Below are 15,206 nucleotides of genomic sequence, written 5' to 3'. Positions count from 1 at the left end.
TTGATCTTGAACTCTTTTACATTTTCAAAGCCTCATCAAATTATTCTTTAACAGTTATCTGGTCAGATGTATAATCTAATTAGGTATAGGCATAAACAACTAGACTATGTGAGGAAGAGCTTGGTTTAGCCGCCAATTAGTTGTTTAACCTCTCTGAGGCTTAGTTTACTCATTGTTTAGATGGGGAAGATAATAATGCATCTCTCAGTGTGAGAATTAAATGAGGTTAAGTGCATACATTCACTGGCGTTGCAGCTATGCAAGTGGCATTGGTGGCAATTAGTGGTCCAACAGAGATTCTCGCACTACTGACACTTCATTATAGATCTTAAAGTGTTTTCAGCAAAGTGGCAATTATTTGTAGGAAGTTAGAACATGGTAAAATTAAATTTATCTATCAATCGATCAATTGATAGATAAATATAGATATTAAAAATAAAAAAAGACCATCTACTAATTGTAAACCTTTGGTCAAGTGGATGGATAGTACATATTTTCATGTTTGCCATTTTCTCTTGCTTCAATAAGACTTGACACAGTAGTTCAAGAAATGGTATCACAAATAAAAATATTATTTTTATCAAGTTCTAGCAAGATCTCTTTGACAGAACAAAAGAGAGACAGAATCCATGGAAAATTCAAAAATCCAACTATTTTAAAATTAGGCATACTTTGAAATCCTTATAAATACCATCCTTAGATCCAGTCTAGAAGTTAGAATTGCTCCGCCATTAGCCAAGTAGACTTGGCCAACTCATTTAGCTTATTTGTGCCTCAGTTTCCTCATCTGTCAGTTGAGAAAGTTGAAAAGATGGTCTCTTTCAGCTCTAAAATGAACATAATTCTTTGGTACTGTTGCTGAATGTCATTAAATAGGGATGGTTGATACTACTAAATATTCGCCCTGTGCAATTTCAGCTGAGCCCTTATTGCTATTCGATAATCCTTCTATGCACCCCTCAGTGCCTTCTTCACAGTAATTGTACTAAATCCTTACCAGTCTCCTCAAGTCCCCATCCCATCCTACCATCCACATTTGGCAAACATGGACCCAAACTAATGAATTCTTCAAGTAGACACAGACGAGCTACTGGCAACTGGTTGGTAAGAAGCAAGCAGCATAGTGAGGACGTGTCTCAGGACAGTTCTGGCACCAGCTAATTGATACTGAAGAACCACCTCCTGCACGTTGATGATGTGAAAATCACCATTTAGAATGCAACGCTTTTTCTACATTTTGATTCATCAGTCATTTTTTTAATATGCATTTGTTTGAAGACCAAGTGTTGGAAATATACACAAATGTCACACAAAACACTTGATGCTGTATCTATTGTGTTAATTAAATTCTACTCCCCTTATTCTGTTCTTCTAAGAAATTGCTAAATGATCTAAGTGTTAAAATTAAACGGTTGGTCCTGAGAGCAGGGCCATTTCACAGTAACAGTGGAATATAGAAAGTATGTTAAAATTAGAATAAGCTTAAGAAAGAATTATACACTCTGACCAAGGTGGGAAAATGAGCAGAAATATCTGCCAGGGGAAAGTGGAAAGATCTAAGACGCCAGATGTCCCTGTGGGTTCCAAATTTGGAAGTCTCTGTCGCCTTTTAAATCTTCCTTCAGAAGTATCAAGCCTCACAATGCATGTGGTTTGGCATATGGGATGTTATTTTGCATTTCTAGACTCTGAGTCTGCCTTTTCAATCAGGATCCAAGCTATTTTGCTAAGTTCTATGATATCTTGGGATATATGGCTCTCAAGAACATGAGGAAAAGAAATAACGACTTCTTGTTTCCTCCTCCTTTTATCATAGAGATCTGAAGGGACCACTTAGCGCCCGAGGAACCATAACTGCCCCCTTTCCTCCCTTTCCGGCAGTCCTTTTGAATGTTTTTATGGAGGAATAGGATAAATATGCTCCCCCCCCCTTATTAAAAGAGCCTTAATTTTTTTAAATATTACATTTTCATCAGGGCAATTTGGGCTTTTCCTCTATAATCATATTTCTTTCTTCAACACCTGCCACTCCCTGAACCTCCCTATTGAGAACCAACTATGACACCAGTACTTGATTTCTGGTGATCAAGACAGTGGGACAACGTAATAGGAAAGCCAATATTCATTTAGCAATGATAGTTAAATTGAAGATGGACAAACGATGGGAGAAGAAAGAACAATGAAAGTCCAAGTGAGAAAGACCTCTAATGTACTAAAGGTAAAAGAAGCACCCATTTCAAAACTGAAACATTAATTTTCATTCACATCTTGCTTTCTTCATCTTGGATTGCAGAAAATATTCGGCATTGTTCATTAGATGGAGTATATTATGTTAGTGGCAAATTACTGATTTCTAAAGATCACATAGAACCCTTGAATATGAATAACTTACCAGTTTGTCTGCATTTTCAATTGTTTATAAATCAATTGTTAAACATAAATGAAGTCTAAATTGATAGTTTAATACCTTCCAACTTATCAGTAACATATGAGTAATGTGAAATGTCTAAAAAAATACCCCTTTATTCTACCTGTGAAGAAACCATTACACAAAATGGAGTTTAGAACTGTTTGTTATAAACATGCTAAAATACTATTTTAAAGATAGTGAAAAATCTCTCTGGAAAATGACCAATATAATGAAAAATCAATTCTGGCAGGATCATTACACATTGGCTAAACGTTCTTAGAAAAGGTGGAGCAGCCAGCCGTGTCTAAAAGTAGAAACCAGAGAACACAGATGCCCCATATCACAAACTATATCTGACAGAGGCCTCCGGATCTCGGAATTAGAGGAGATAGCTAAAATTTGCCAGACAAACCCCTTTTATTTTGTACCCAGATGTAAGCAGCCATAGAGGAGAAAAAAAAAAGATAAAGGCTCATTTTTAAGCTGTAACCTCTTGGGTTTAAAAAAAATGAGCTGAGAAAGCACATAAATATAAAATTGTGAATTATAAGTGACAAGCTATGGAACGGTACCTTAGACCTGCCTTTCTCTCTGAATCACTAATGAGGAGGTTTTCTGATTGGAGAACTAGAGGCCAAGGTGAATGTCCAGAAGATTCCCACTGTTGAGTCATATGAGACTCAGGGAGATGTTACAGAAGTCACAGCCTGGGAAAGTGGCAAAACTTAAATATTCAACAGTCTTTCCCCCTTCATCCTTGCCAAAGGAATCATAATGCTGGGGGAGGAGCGTGTGTCAATGTGCCCAACCCCAGGAGATGACTCTGGCTTGTCTAATCCAGTCATAGCAATCCTATTCTCCTTTCCTAATTAATCATTTGGCCAATATTCCACACAGCTGTGGGAATGGGGATGGGGAAACATGATCCAGTTCTTGTCCATAAGTCACAAAGACAACCTAATAAGGAGCCTCTGGAAGAGATTTGTCTTCCTGACACAAGAAAAGCCCTTTACCTCCAGCCCACTCTGTGACTCAAACATGAGGTCATGAGGCCATAATGCCTCCTTGGTAGCCATCTTGTAGCTTAAGGATCAAAATATCAACAAGTTGAGGATGGCAGAGAAGAAAGATAGAAAACTCCTAGCTCCTTGATCAGAATTCCGGGCTTCTGTACCAAATCTAGAACCACCTACTCCCAGACTTCTCACTCTGGAGGAAAATTAAACCCTTTATTTCCGAGTCTCTGCTGGTTGAGAATTGTGTTTCTTGCAGCTGCATGATCCTAACTGATAGAGAAACTTAGATGGTAAAAGAAGAGGACTCCACGATTCTATGGCTACAGAGTCACTGCCCACTTTGCAATGATAATGAAGTTTTCCAACATCAGGTGTGAGAGGACACATGTTCTTCATTAATAGAAGCAATGCTAGAGATGGAAAACCACTGATAAAATACTCAACATAACTCTTCAATCACTTGTGTGTCTTGCCTGTGACATTTTGTTTCACTTGGCATTTATATCAATAAGTTGATGAGAAACAGATATTTTGTTTCTAAGAGTCATCAGGGAATTCAGTAATGCCTAGAAACTTCCTAAATGATGCTTCATATGTATTGAGCCGCACATATGTCTTATGGTTTCATTTAGATGTGTGGGTGTGTATACACACATATACACACTGAGACACACACAGAGGTTGTATTTAAAGATAGGAGTTAAATTTTAAATTCCTCTTAGATTCTAAACTTCTCAAAAGCAGTGAGTGTCCATAGTGCAATGCACTGGAGAACTATATATTAATTGATCAAAGGAAACTTTTAAAACTCAATAAATATTCATTTTATATTGCAGACACATTGTGTTATCTAGGTCTTTATCTAATTTCTTACTCTTACACTCAGTGCAACTTTTTTGTGTTTCCTTAAATATCTGAGAAAGCAAAAAAGGATGATGTTAATAAAAATGTAAATATAATACAAGAAAAATGTAGTACTCTGAAAAACATGAAGCTTTGTTTTGTCATCTGTGCTCCATCCCTAGCTTTGATTGTGATATTAATTTGGGATATAAATTTTCTTAGTTCTGCCTTTCCTTGCAAAGACTCCACCAATGCCCAACTTCAATAAAGACCAATAAAGGTCTTTACTCTTTTGCCTTTATTATGACTGCAAAAATAGGCTGGGCATCTTTTTTTAGAGTGAAAAAAGTTTTCACACTTGCATAACCCATGCAGTTGAAATGGCCTGAAATCAACAGTCCCCATAAAAGCATTTTTGAAAGGACATGGGTGCTCAAAATCAGTAACTGCAAAGAAATACTTTGAAAAGAATAGTAAGGAAAAGCTACTGTGAAACCATGCTGGAGAGAGAAAAATATCTAGAACGAGAAGACATTGACTTTGGAAACTTTCTTTACAGTTTTGAAAATTTTATATGTCTGCATTGTTTTGTTTTAATCCCGAAAGTTTTCCCTTGATTACAGATGTTTGAAGCTTCCAAATTGGCTATGCAACTCTTGGTAGGAAAATGAGATTTCCAGAATAGTTTTCTCACTGAATAAAATATTAGGATAATTATTTGGTTGGCAGAAGAAATGAGCAAGAATTGAGTGTGTCTACGTCCCCAAATTGGTAAAGGGAAGGTCTGGAGGCAGGAGCGAAAGGAACAGCTAAAGGAAGAGGCCAGCACATTGGCTTGGAAGAGCAAGGAGAAGAAACAGGAAGGCAGCAAAAGGGGCCAAGGGAGAGGGGGTGACCTGGGGAGACCAAATAAGAAACTTCAGAGGGTGTTCTCGCTAAGGAAGAGACGGGAGTCCTGAGAAGTCAAGACTTAGTGCTCTCTCCATCTCTCTCTGTCTTTCCCTCACACACATTCTTATTCTCTCTCTTTCTGTCCCACTCTGTGTGTCTCTGTCTCTCTCTCTCTCACACACACACACAAGTGAGGCCATGGAAGGACCCTGTCCTACAATCCCTGCAGGATCTGGCCTAGAACAAGGACGGCATGTAGTGTCTGTGTGTGGGCAGACAAGCGGAGCCTTTGTGTAAGGGAACGTTCCCAAGAAAGCGTGATGGCTAATGGGCTCACGGGTTCCCCTGGGACAAGGCCTTGGGCATGTCACTGTCTGAATTTGGCAGTTATCTCCTTTACATTCCCACACAACCCTCTCAAGACTGTGGGAATTTCATTTTTCCTTTTTCTCTCTTTGTCCCATCTGGAAAATACTGCAATGTCCGTGTTTATTTCCTACTGCCCTTCTCATCCTGGAACTGAGCTGGGTTTTGCTGCTCTTTCCTTTCACACAGGCCTGCAGGTATGTCTTCACCTCTGCCTCTTTCCCTCTGCTGAGAGTTGTTTATGACACAGAGCCCCCTCTCCCCTTGTTATCTTTTTTGTTGAAAACAACTTTGTTGTTTGAATTTGCCTAACTTCTTATGACATTGATGAAACCTCATATGAAAACTCCACGTTCTAACCACCCAGCGTCTGGTACAATTTGGGCGTGCTCAGGTAGGAATGCAAGCCAGGGTGATCTCCAGCTGTTTGAACGAACGTAAAGAATGCTTTGTCGGGGCTGGCCCCATGGCCGAGTGGTTAAGTTCGCGCGCTCCGGGGCAGGCGGCCCAGTGTTTCATCGGTTGGAATCCTGGGCGCAGACATGGCACTGCTCATCAAGCCACGCTGAGGCAGCGTCCCACATGCCACAATTGGAAGGACCTACAGCGAAGAATATACAACTATGTACCGGGGGGCTTTGAATGTACCGGTGGGCTTTGGGGAGAAAAAGGAAAAAAAATAAAATCTTTAAAAAAAAGAAAAGAATGCTTTGTCCTTGGAGCTCCTGGGATGCCAGAGTAGTCACCAGCTCTGGGCTGGGGCGCATCAATGAGGGCCCGTGGTTAAACCAAATTCTGCCTAACTTAAACTTAAGAAATATATTGGAAGAATATGAGGGTGGGATTGATATATTCACAGGATGGACAGAAGATCAGAGGAACAAGGCTCTGATCTGAACAGGAAAGAGAGTTGAAAGGCTAAGAGAGAGAAATCTCTGCAGTGGCCTCATATCGGGAAATCCATGTCATCGTGGGTGAGCGCCAAAGATCACTTCTGTGTTTGATTCAATTAATTAAGATCCCAAGGTCCAGTAAAGACCTTCCAAGGGCTGAGCAGAGGTTACCTGCCTCTGGGCAAACACGACGAGGAGAGAGTCTCTAGCCCCATCGAGCTCCATGGGAAGAGGAGCAAATCTAGATCATCCTGTCCTGAAAAACTATACACGTGAGAGAGAACTCTCCAAAACAAAATTATGATGTTGTAAAGAGCTATAAAGGAATGCTGAGCAGTCAAAAATTATATAGGTACACTACATAGAGCTTCCTGCTTCCCAAGGCGGCACGGCTTCTGGTACATAGCTGGTGCTTATTAAATATTTGTCGAATGAGTGGAATACCCCTCAGCTCCAGAAGTCCTGGTGGAGGTTGATCCCAGGTCAGATTATCCAAGTATCAATTTTCAGGATAAATCCTTCCTGGAGCCTCAGTCTGGGGCTACACCAAACCAGTCCCTCATGCAGGGAGGCGTGAGGTAGGATGTGGATTAAAGGGAAAACTGGAAAAGATGGGGATCAAGCCCTACGATGTCTTTCTATTTTCTGTCCGTCTTTTTCTCTCTTTAACTGAGTGTCAGACCCTACCTATATTACTTGCCTTTAAGGCAGAAGAAAGTCTCAGTGTTATTTACTGTGGACTATTGCAATATCCCAGGTAGTAAAAAAGATCACAGCACAATTAGTGCTGAAGAATTGAAAAGAATTACTCACATGCTCAAAATGTCCATTGTTGGGATTCCATTCATTTGACCAGTACAGTGAATTTTCTTTACTGCCCTTCAAAAAATAAGTTTCTTTTCTTTCTGCTCATTGGAACAAAGAGTTTTCACTGGGAAAATGAAGATATTTTATAGCAAATTCTTGTGGATCTAATATTTAAGGAAGGTTATGTACTCCTCATCATTTCAATAGTATCCTTCCATCATTTAGTGGACGATCACTCAAATATATTTTGGAATATAATCTTTTACGTAAGAATAGTTTTAAATAAAGAAAACCTTCCTCATTTTTTGGCTAGCATTGGCCACTAAATAAAAGATATTTTTTTGTTTTCTCATGGAAACTGATAATAATCACTAGTAAGTATTATTTTCATGTTGCCTTTTCCTACTGTTATTTCTACAAATGTTGAAACAAATGGTTGAAAGAAATTTTGTCAATAATAATCAATACTAGGCATCTCTAATTCCTAAGCAATGCCATAAAATGACCACTAATGACAGGTGAAGAAAACAAAAGTAGAAAATTGTAATTATTGTATTTAAATTATTTTTAACAGTAATAAAGTCTTCATTCTAACATAATTTGGAGAATTATTTTGGCTCTAAATAGGATCAACATTGATCCATGTATGCTGTAATCAACTGATAAAAATGAAGAATATAAATTGGCAACCTGATTTAAAACTTTTTTATAACTCCAGAGAATATAATGTCACTTTGTGGATATTTATATCTTCTGTCTCCTTCAGAACTAAACTCACCTTTTCATTCAGCTCTTGCAGTTCTTGTTTCAATCCAATTAAACAGGACTTACTGAGTGAAATGTTGCATGTGAATGCAAGATGTACAAAGGAGAGTAAGGTAAATTCCGTGCCCTCCAAGAGCTTATGGTCTGAGGGTGGGAGAGGCAAGTTCACTGATACAAGACAAAGAACTAAGTGGCAAAGTGAGGTACAAAGTTCTGTCTCCAAATCTATAAAGGGCACTTCTGTGGGAAAGGGTAGAATCTATGTTTTCAAAATTGGCCAGTCTGCCATGACATATTCAAGCCCACCCACTGGCCCGTTGGCTGGAAAATGGCTGGACTGTAGAAGCAATTGGGTCATTGCCCCTGGGAAACCTCTGGTGTTAGATCTCTGTAAAGTCAAAGGAATGATGCTTACAACCTCTCTGTTTTACAGGCTGCTTCTGTGGATGGATCGTATGATACTTTTAAGGTTCAAATTTCAGGAGAACATCATAAAAATGAAATTTGATTAGTCAATCTAACCCTTTAGGGTGCATAAAAATATTATGAGTGCTTCCATATATTTCTACATAGAAATCATCATAGGATTGAAAAATACCACTTTATATTCCCCACAAACTCTATAAAGAGCACTGCAACCCTAAATAAAAAAAGAGTTTGCTCTCAGGTACAGAATCCAAATGGGCAGAACTGGCAATGCAAATGAAGACAGACCCATGCCCTGAGTGATCCCAGGTCTCCTTCAGATGCAGAAAAGGAATATTAACCTGAAGAATCACTAAATGTCTTAGAAATAAAGGCGACTACATCTTAGTATATAAATGTTGATTGAAAGAGTTGGTATCGAGTTAATAGCAGTAGTTCAACAGTCAGTTGAAAGTTGTTATATAAAAGTTGATTGAAAGAACTTGGGAAGAAAAAGATCAAAGAAAAAACCCAAAGAGGTCAAGAGAGGAGCATAACACAGGAGCCTGGGAGCCATCTTCACATACATAAATGGCGGTCATGATCCAGAAGGTAGCACTTGGACAAAAGGATGTCTGGAGATAAAGTGATCCAATTTTGATCGACAAGAAGGAAAACTTTCTAGCCATCATAACTTTCCAAAATTAGAGTGGGCTGTCTTAGAAGGTAATGGTTTTCCATCACCCGCAATGCTCAAATTGAGCCTGTACAACCACATAAGAAGAAGAAGAAAGAGGAGGAGAAGGAGAAGAAGAAGAAGAAGAAGAAAAAGAAGAAGAAGAAGAAGAAGAAAAACCATTTGTTGAGTTCCTCCCCATGAGCCAGGCTCCATACTAAATACTTTTCATGCATTATCTCATGTCATCCTCACCACAACACCATGTGGTACATTATTATTTCCATTTTAAGAGAGAAGAACCTGGGGCATAGAGGATATCAGTGGCTTTCCCAGGGTCACACAGGTAGTATGTAGCCAAGCAGGGATTTAAATTAGATTCCGACTCCAAAGTCTATCATATCATACTGTCATGGGGAATGTTGTATAAAAGATTTAAGCAGATTTGTATCTTTCCAAGGGATAGGTAAATCAATTATCTTATGTTTGTTTTTTATCTTTCAAACCCAGAGATTCTACAACTCTGCAAACACAAGGCACAGATAAATTAGACGACATGTGAATGTTACCGAGCTAGGTACTGCTAGAACTGTGTCTAGAACCTGCTTCCTGGATCTGAACCAGTTGAGTGCTCGTTTTACAACATCATTCTGCCTTCTAAGTATGGATCTAGGAGCAGGCAGAAGAAAAGAGTGAACTTGTAACATGGAAAAATTCTCTCCAACTAACGCTAAGAACAAGCAAAACTGGAAAGGGCATTTGCCCCTCAAATGGTAGACAACCTGTAAAGGAAAAAGAATGCAAAAGACAGCTTTATGTTTCTCAAGCATGTGAGGTAGTTCCTTAAAGCTCGAGAAGGGTCGAGATGCCCAAAGTGAAAGACACGTATGCTGGCTCCACCACACGTTCAGCTTCTCTTTGAACAATGAGGACTCTTACATAGTAGGGTAATAGGCAAATTCTTCCCTGACTTGTTAAACTCAGCATGAGTTTATACCCTGGATTTCTTATTTCTTTCCATATTCTTTTTGAGGTTAAAGGACTTTTCCATCATTTTTCTCCTCAAATCTTCATAATAAGCCTTTCAGTAAATAAGGAATATGTTATTAGCCTATGCTCATTTTACAGTTGAGGAAACTGAGGCCCATGAAGTTGATTTCAATGGTTCACAGCCACTTAGCTGGTGCATGGCCCAGCTGGGTCCACGTAGATGTGCCAATTCCCAGAGCAATGCTCTTTGTCTGACACCACATTGACTTTCTTCTCTAGACTACAGGACAGGATAATACAGAGGGCTTCAAAAGCAATTGCAGGGGCCAGCCCGGTGCCACAGTGGTTAAGAGTGCATGTTCCGCTTCAGCAGCCTGGAAGTCGCTGGTTCAGATCCCAGGTGCGGACATGGCACCTCTTGGCATGCCATGCTGTGGTAGGTGTCCCACATATAAAGTAGAGGAAGATGGGCACAGATATTAGCTCAGGGCCAGTCTTCCTCAGCAAAAGAGGAGGATTGGCAGCAGTTAGCTCAGGGCTAATCTTCCTTAAAAAAAATCTATTGCAATAGCCATATACATGTCTTACATTACATTTCTTTTATGTACTACTTTATTTTTCAAAAAAGAGAAGCTGGCTTAGAGTATTATAAATCTCACATTTACTTTTTTTTTTTTTAAAGATTGGCACCTGAGCTAACAACTGTTGCCGATCTTTTTTTGCTTTCTTTCTGCTTTTTCTCCCCAAATCCCCCCAGTACATAGTTGTATATTTTAGTTGTGGGTCCTTCTAGTTGTGGCACGTGGGACGCCACCTCAGCGTGGCCTGATGAGTGGTGCCATGTCTGCGCCCAGGATCTGAACCAGCGAAACCCTGGGCCGCTGAAGAGGAGCACACGAACTTAACCACTTGGCCACATTTACTTAATTTATCCAAGTAGCTTTTTTATGCCTCAGATTTATATCCACTTCAGGTAACTGGTAAAAAACAGAAAAACCTATTTGGAGACTATTATATATGTATATTAACTCACATGCTCATTTGGAAAAAGAAAAGATTGCTAGAAAAAAGCACTGGGAAGATTACAAGGAAACAGGAATAGACATATTTATAATTTTAACACGATTCAGTGGCACATCCCAGTGGAACATTATTTTTAATTTAGTGTTTTATTTTATTTATCCACGTACATTTTTTCATATACCAATAATTAAGAATGAGGAAACCAATTTTCTCAAGGACAGTGAGGTATTGCCTCATTGTCCCATACATTTGTAGAGCTTAGGGCCAGAAGAAACAAACAGATGTACCAATGAACGAGCATCAGGAGGGCTGATATTGAGGGATTGAAAAGCTATCATCATCTTTTTACTGAGGTCATAGAATCCAGACTCCTGAAGAAAGGAAAGGCAAAACTGGCTTACACCAACTGGGGATGGTAGGTTAAAACTCTTTCTTTTCAACCTGTTTCATTGTTTGAGCATAGTAACAACTCGAGAGGGACAGCTTCCCCACTTACCTTGAATTGCTAAAGCAAGCGTGCCAAAAATAAGGGAGCATCTTTGGATTACCTGTTTTATCAACAGAACAACAGAAAACATACTTCTTGCTCATAAAAAGTAGAAACCACAAAGACTAACATTCAGAGAAAAACTATGGGAAAACATTCTGCTACCGTGCCCCCATGAAAAGTCTCTAAGACAATTTAGGAATGAAAAACCACACCAAATTTTAAAGTGTGGGCTACAGATTGCTAGAAGTTATAAGCTAATTCTAGTATGTTAGATACTGCTTTCTTGAGGGTAAGAAAGTGATGGAATATAATGGACAACCTTGAGACATTTCTAACCAATGATGTGAAGACTGGGTTTCCAAGGTAACAGCATAATACATGCTCTAGAAAGCTGAATTACACCAACAGGGAGGAGGTAATTTAAAATGAAATGGTACCAAGGAAAGATACTACTCAACACAGTCATAATTTTATATAGAGCTCTCTCCCCTTTAAAATAACAAAGTTATAATCTCTAACAGCACATGGCAACTATAATTTAGAATACTGTATTGCATATTTGAAAGTTGCTAAGAGAATAGATCTTAAAAGTTCTCATCACAAGAAAAAAAACTCTGTATATGTATGGTGATGAATATTAACTAGACTTATTGTAGTGATCTTTTTGCAATATATACAAATATTGAATCATTATGCTGTATGCCTGAAACTAATGTACTGTTGGATGTCAATTATAACTCAATAAAAAAAAAGGTAACAAAAAAATCTAACAATAAAAGAACATACATACATCCTGGGAGCATCCATTGGGCTAAGAGCCAAGAAGAAGTTAAAAGTGTACACCTTCCCCCTATCTTAAAGATGATGAAACGAAGGCTCTCTGAGGTTAATAACTTTCCCAAGGTTATGCAACTGACAAGTGGTAGAAATCATTCGACCTAGCTCTTAGGTCCAGTGTCTGTACTCTTCCCACCAAAATACTTCCACCTAGACTTGGGGCTTACATGTCAGGGGCCAAGTGGGCACCTGTGTGAATGGAAATCTCCTATTTGTTTCAATAGCTGCAGCTCAGTTCCAACAATTCTGTTTAAGACTTCCTTGCAGATGCTGCCATGGTTGGGCAAACAGACCCGGTAGCTCAAGAGAAGGGTCTGGGCTCCAAAAACAGACTTGCAAGTCATATACCTATCAATGGTGCTTTACGTAATGAGTTTTGGATGTACTAGAGATCATTAAAAGGTGACAAGACCAAGGAGCTAACATAGTCTTGGGAAATACGGATAGTTAAGAGCTTCAAAGAGGGAGAAACCCCAGAGGAAAAACTTAGCTTCCAGGAGGAAAACTAAGATGGAAAGATGTGAATGGTAGAAGGAAAACTGGGGAAACCGGTTTCGTAGAATTCCAGTGAGGAGACAGCTTCAAGAAACAGGGAGTGGTCAACGCTGTAAAATATTACAGACAGGTCAAGTACGGTTGTACAGAACTTACGGATTATACAGTATTTAGAGGATAATGCCCACTCAGAAATAGTTCTAAACCTAAAAAAATAAGACTCCAGATTATAAGACTATATCTGAGGTAGAAGAGAGCCCATGGAAAGGCTTTTGCATCCCAACATTTATGAAGAAACTACCATAGCCCTGGCCTGGCCACAATTCTTATGAATAGGAACTGAGATCACACAGGTCCCTTCAGCTCTCCATACATCATATAATGCAAGAATCCCAACCCGCCTCAAACCTCCTTTCCTTCATTGGTTTCCAAAGCCTCTAAATCATGTCTTACCTGAGCTCCCCAAAGCCATGCAACTTGACAGCTTGACGCTTTCCTCTTCCCTTGCTCCTCATTTATGGTGATGCCTGATAATAATAATAATAACTTCCATTTACTGAGCACTTACAACATGCCAAGTACTTCACATGGTTTATTTTTAATTCTCAGAACAGCAGGCTCAGAGAGGTGAAGGAAGTTACCCAAAGCTATACATAAGGGAGGAGCAGAGCCAGGATTCCCATCAGGTCTGTCTGGCACCGCAGCCTGGCTCTCCACCGCTGCGCCATACTTAGAAGCCTCTATGAAGGCATATCATTGCCAACTCTGTCCCAGTGGAGGGGATAGCTCAGCTGCTGCGAACGCTGTGCTCATGGCCTCCTTGCTTTAATGCCAAGAGACACTACTGTCTTCTTCCACGTCTAGGTGTAGGCTAGCAAGCAGCCACTGTAAAGGTTACTATGTTTGCTTCATTGACAAATAATAACTGTAAATGACACTGTCACATGCCCTCGCTGGCCATAATGCAAGCACAGTTCTTCATCAAAGACTCCCCAACACTTTATGAAATAAGGCCCTAGGGAGCCAGCCCCAGTGGACCCAGAAACTTGCCTAGGCATGTTTGAATCCAAAAGACAGCACAACTTAGACCCCAACTAAAATCCCTGACACATATAAATCTGCTTGAAATCTGGTGTGATGGTTTTAAAATGTTGAGTTGCAAAGAAATCTGAGCTCTAGGAAAGAGAGACAAGGTTACAAAACACAGCAGCAGGACAAATAGGAGGACCAGGGCTACCATAAACAGAATATAGGTCCTAAGCTTGGGACAGTCAGACTGGGAAAAATTGAAAAGGATCTCTTTTTTCAGAAAGAGAGGTCTTAAAATGCTCAAGGAGCATTACATGCTCAAAGGAGATTTGCTTTAGGGGAGGGGGAATTGGTTAAAAGGGCCAATTTAAGGTGATCTATACGTTAAAGGGAAAGTTAAGCAAAACTTGATCAACACAAAGCTTCAGCTAATCTCAGTTAAAAACTCAAATTATGAAAATTCTTTTGTTTTCTCTGACAAAAAGAATTAGGTAATTGACCTTGTCTCATTTTCACTTTAGCAGCCCAAAAGTTTGGTGCCAAATTTGAGGCTTAATTATAGCAACAATAATTAACAGTGTGGGTCTTCCCAAGCTACATATTTATTTCTTTTTCCCTTTCTAGAAAATGTATGTTTCTCTGATTCCTGAATTTTTATTTGTATTTACATTTCACCATTTAATTCTATGTAACCTTTGGTGACAAATTTTCATTGCAGACAAATAATGGTGGATGATTGATTGAAGGATGATGATAGATAGATACCTAGACACAGTGATGCTGACTGACAGGTCATTGACAAATTGGTGTAGAACAGGGAGAAACTTGGCAGGCCTTGTTGATTCATTGCGGGAGGGTGGGAGATTAAAGAACCAAAGATGACTACCAGGGTCTCTGGCTCTGGTGGCTGGGGAGAAGGTGATGTCGGTCAAGACGGAAAATACATCCTGAGAGGCAGGGAAGGATAATGAGTTCGGTTTGTACATGCTAAGTTTGAAAGTCCTGGAAATATACAGAAGGTAGTTAAATAAATGAGTCTAAAGGTAAGAGAAATGTTTTGAACAGGAGACATAAATTTTTCTTTTAAGCAGCAGTATAAAGGTTGTAGTTTAACATGAGAATGAAAGCAATCACCCAGGGAGAAGGTCCCCTCTTCATGGATTTAGTCATAATAGAGGAGAAACAATTCAAGGACAGAATTCCCATAAACACTGAAGGGATAAACAATACAGGAAGCGGGCAAAAAGTTCTGAGTGGAACCAGGAAAGAA

Source organism: Equus przewalskii, chromosome 29 (genome assembly GCF_037783145.1).
Source record: "Equus przewalskii isolate Varuska chromosome 29, EquPr2, whole genome shotgun sequence".
Taxonomy (NCBI): domain Eukaryota; kingdom Metazoa; phylum Chordata; class Mammalia; order Perissodactyla; family Equidae; genus Equus; species Equus przewalskii.
This window is presented reverse-complemented; position numbering follows the sequence as displayed.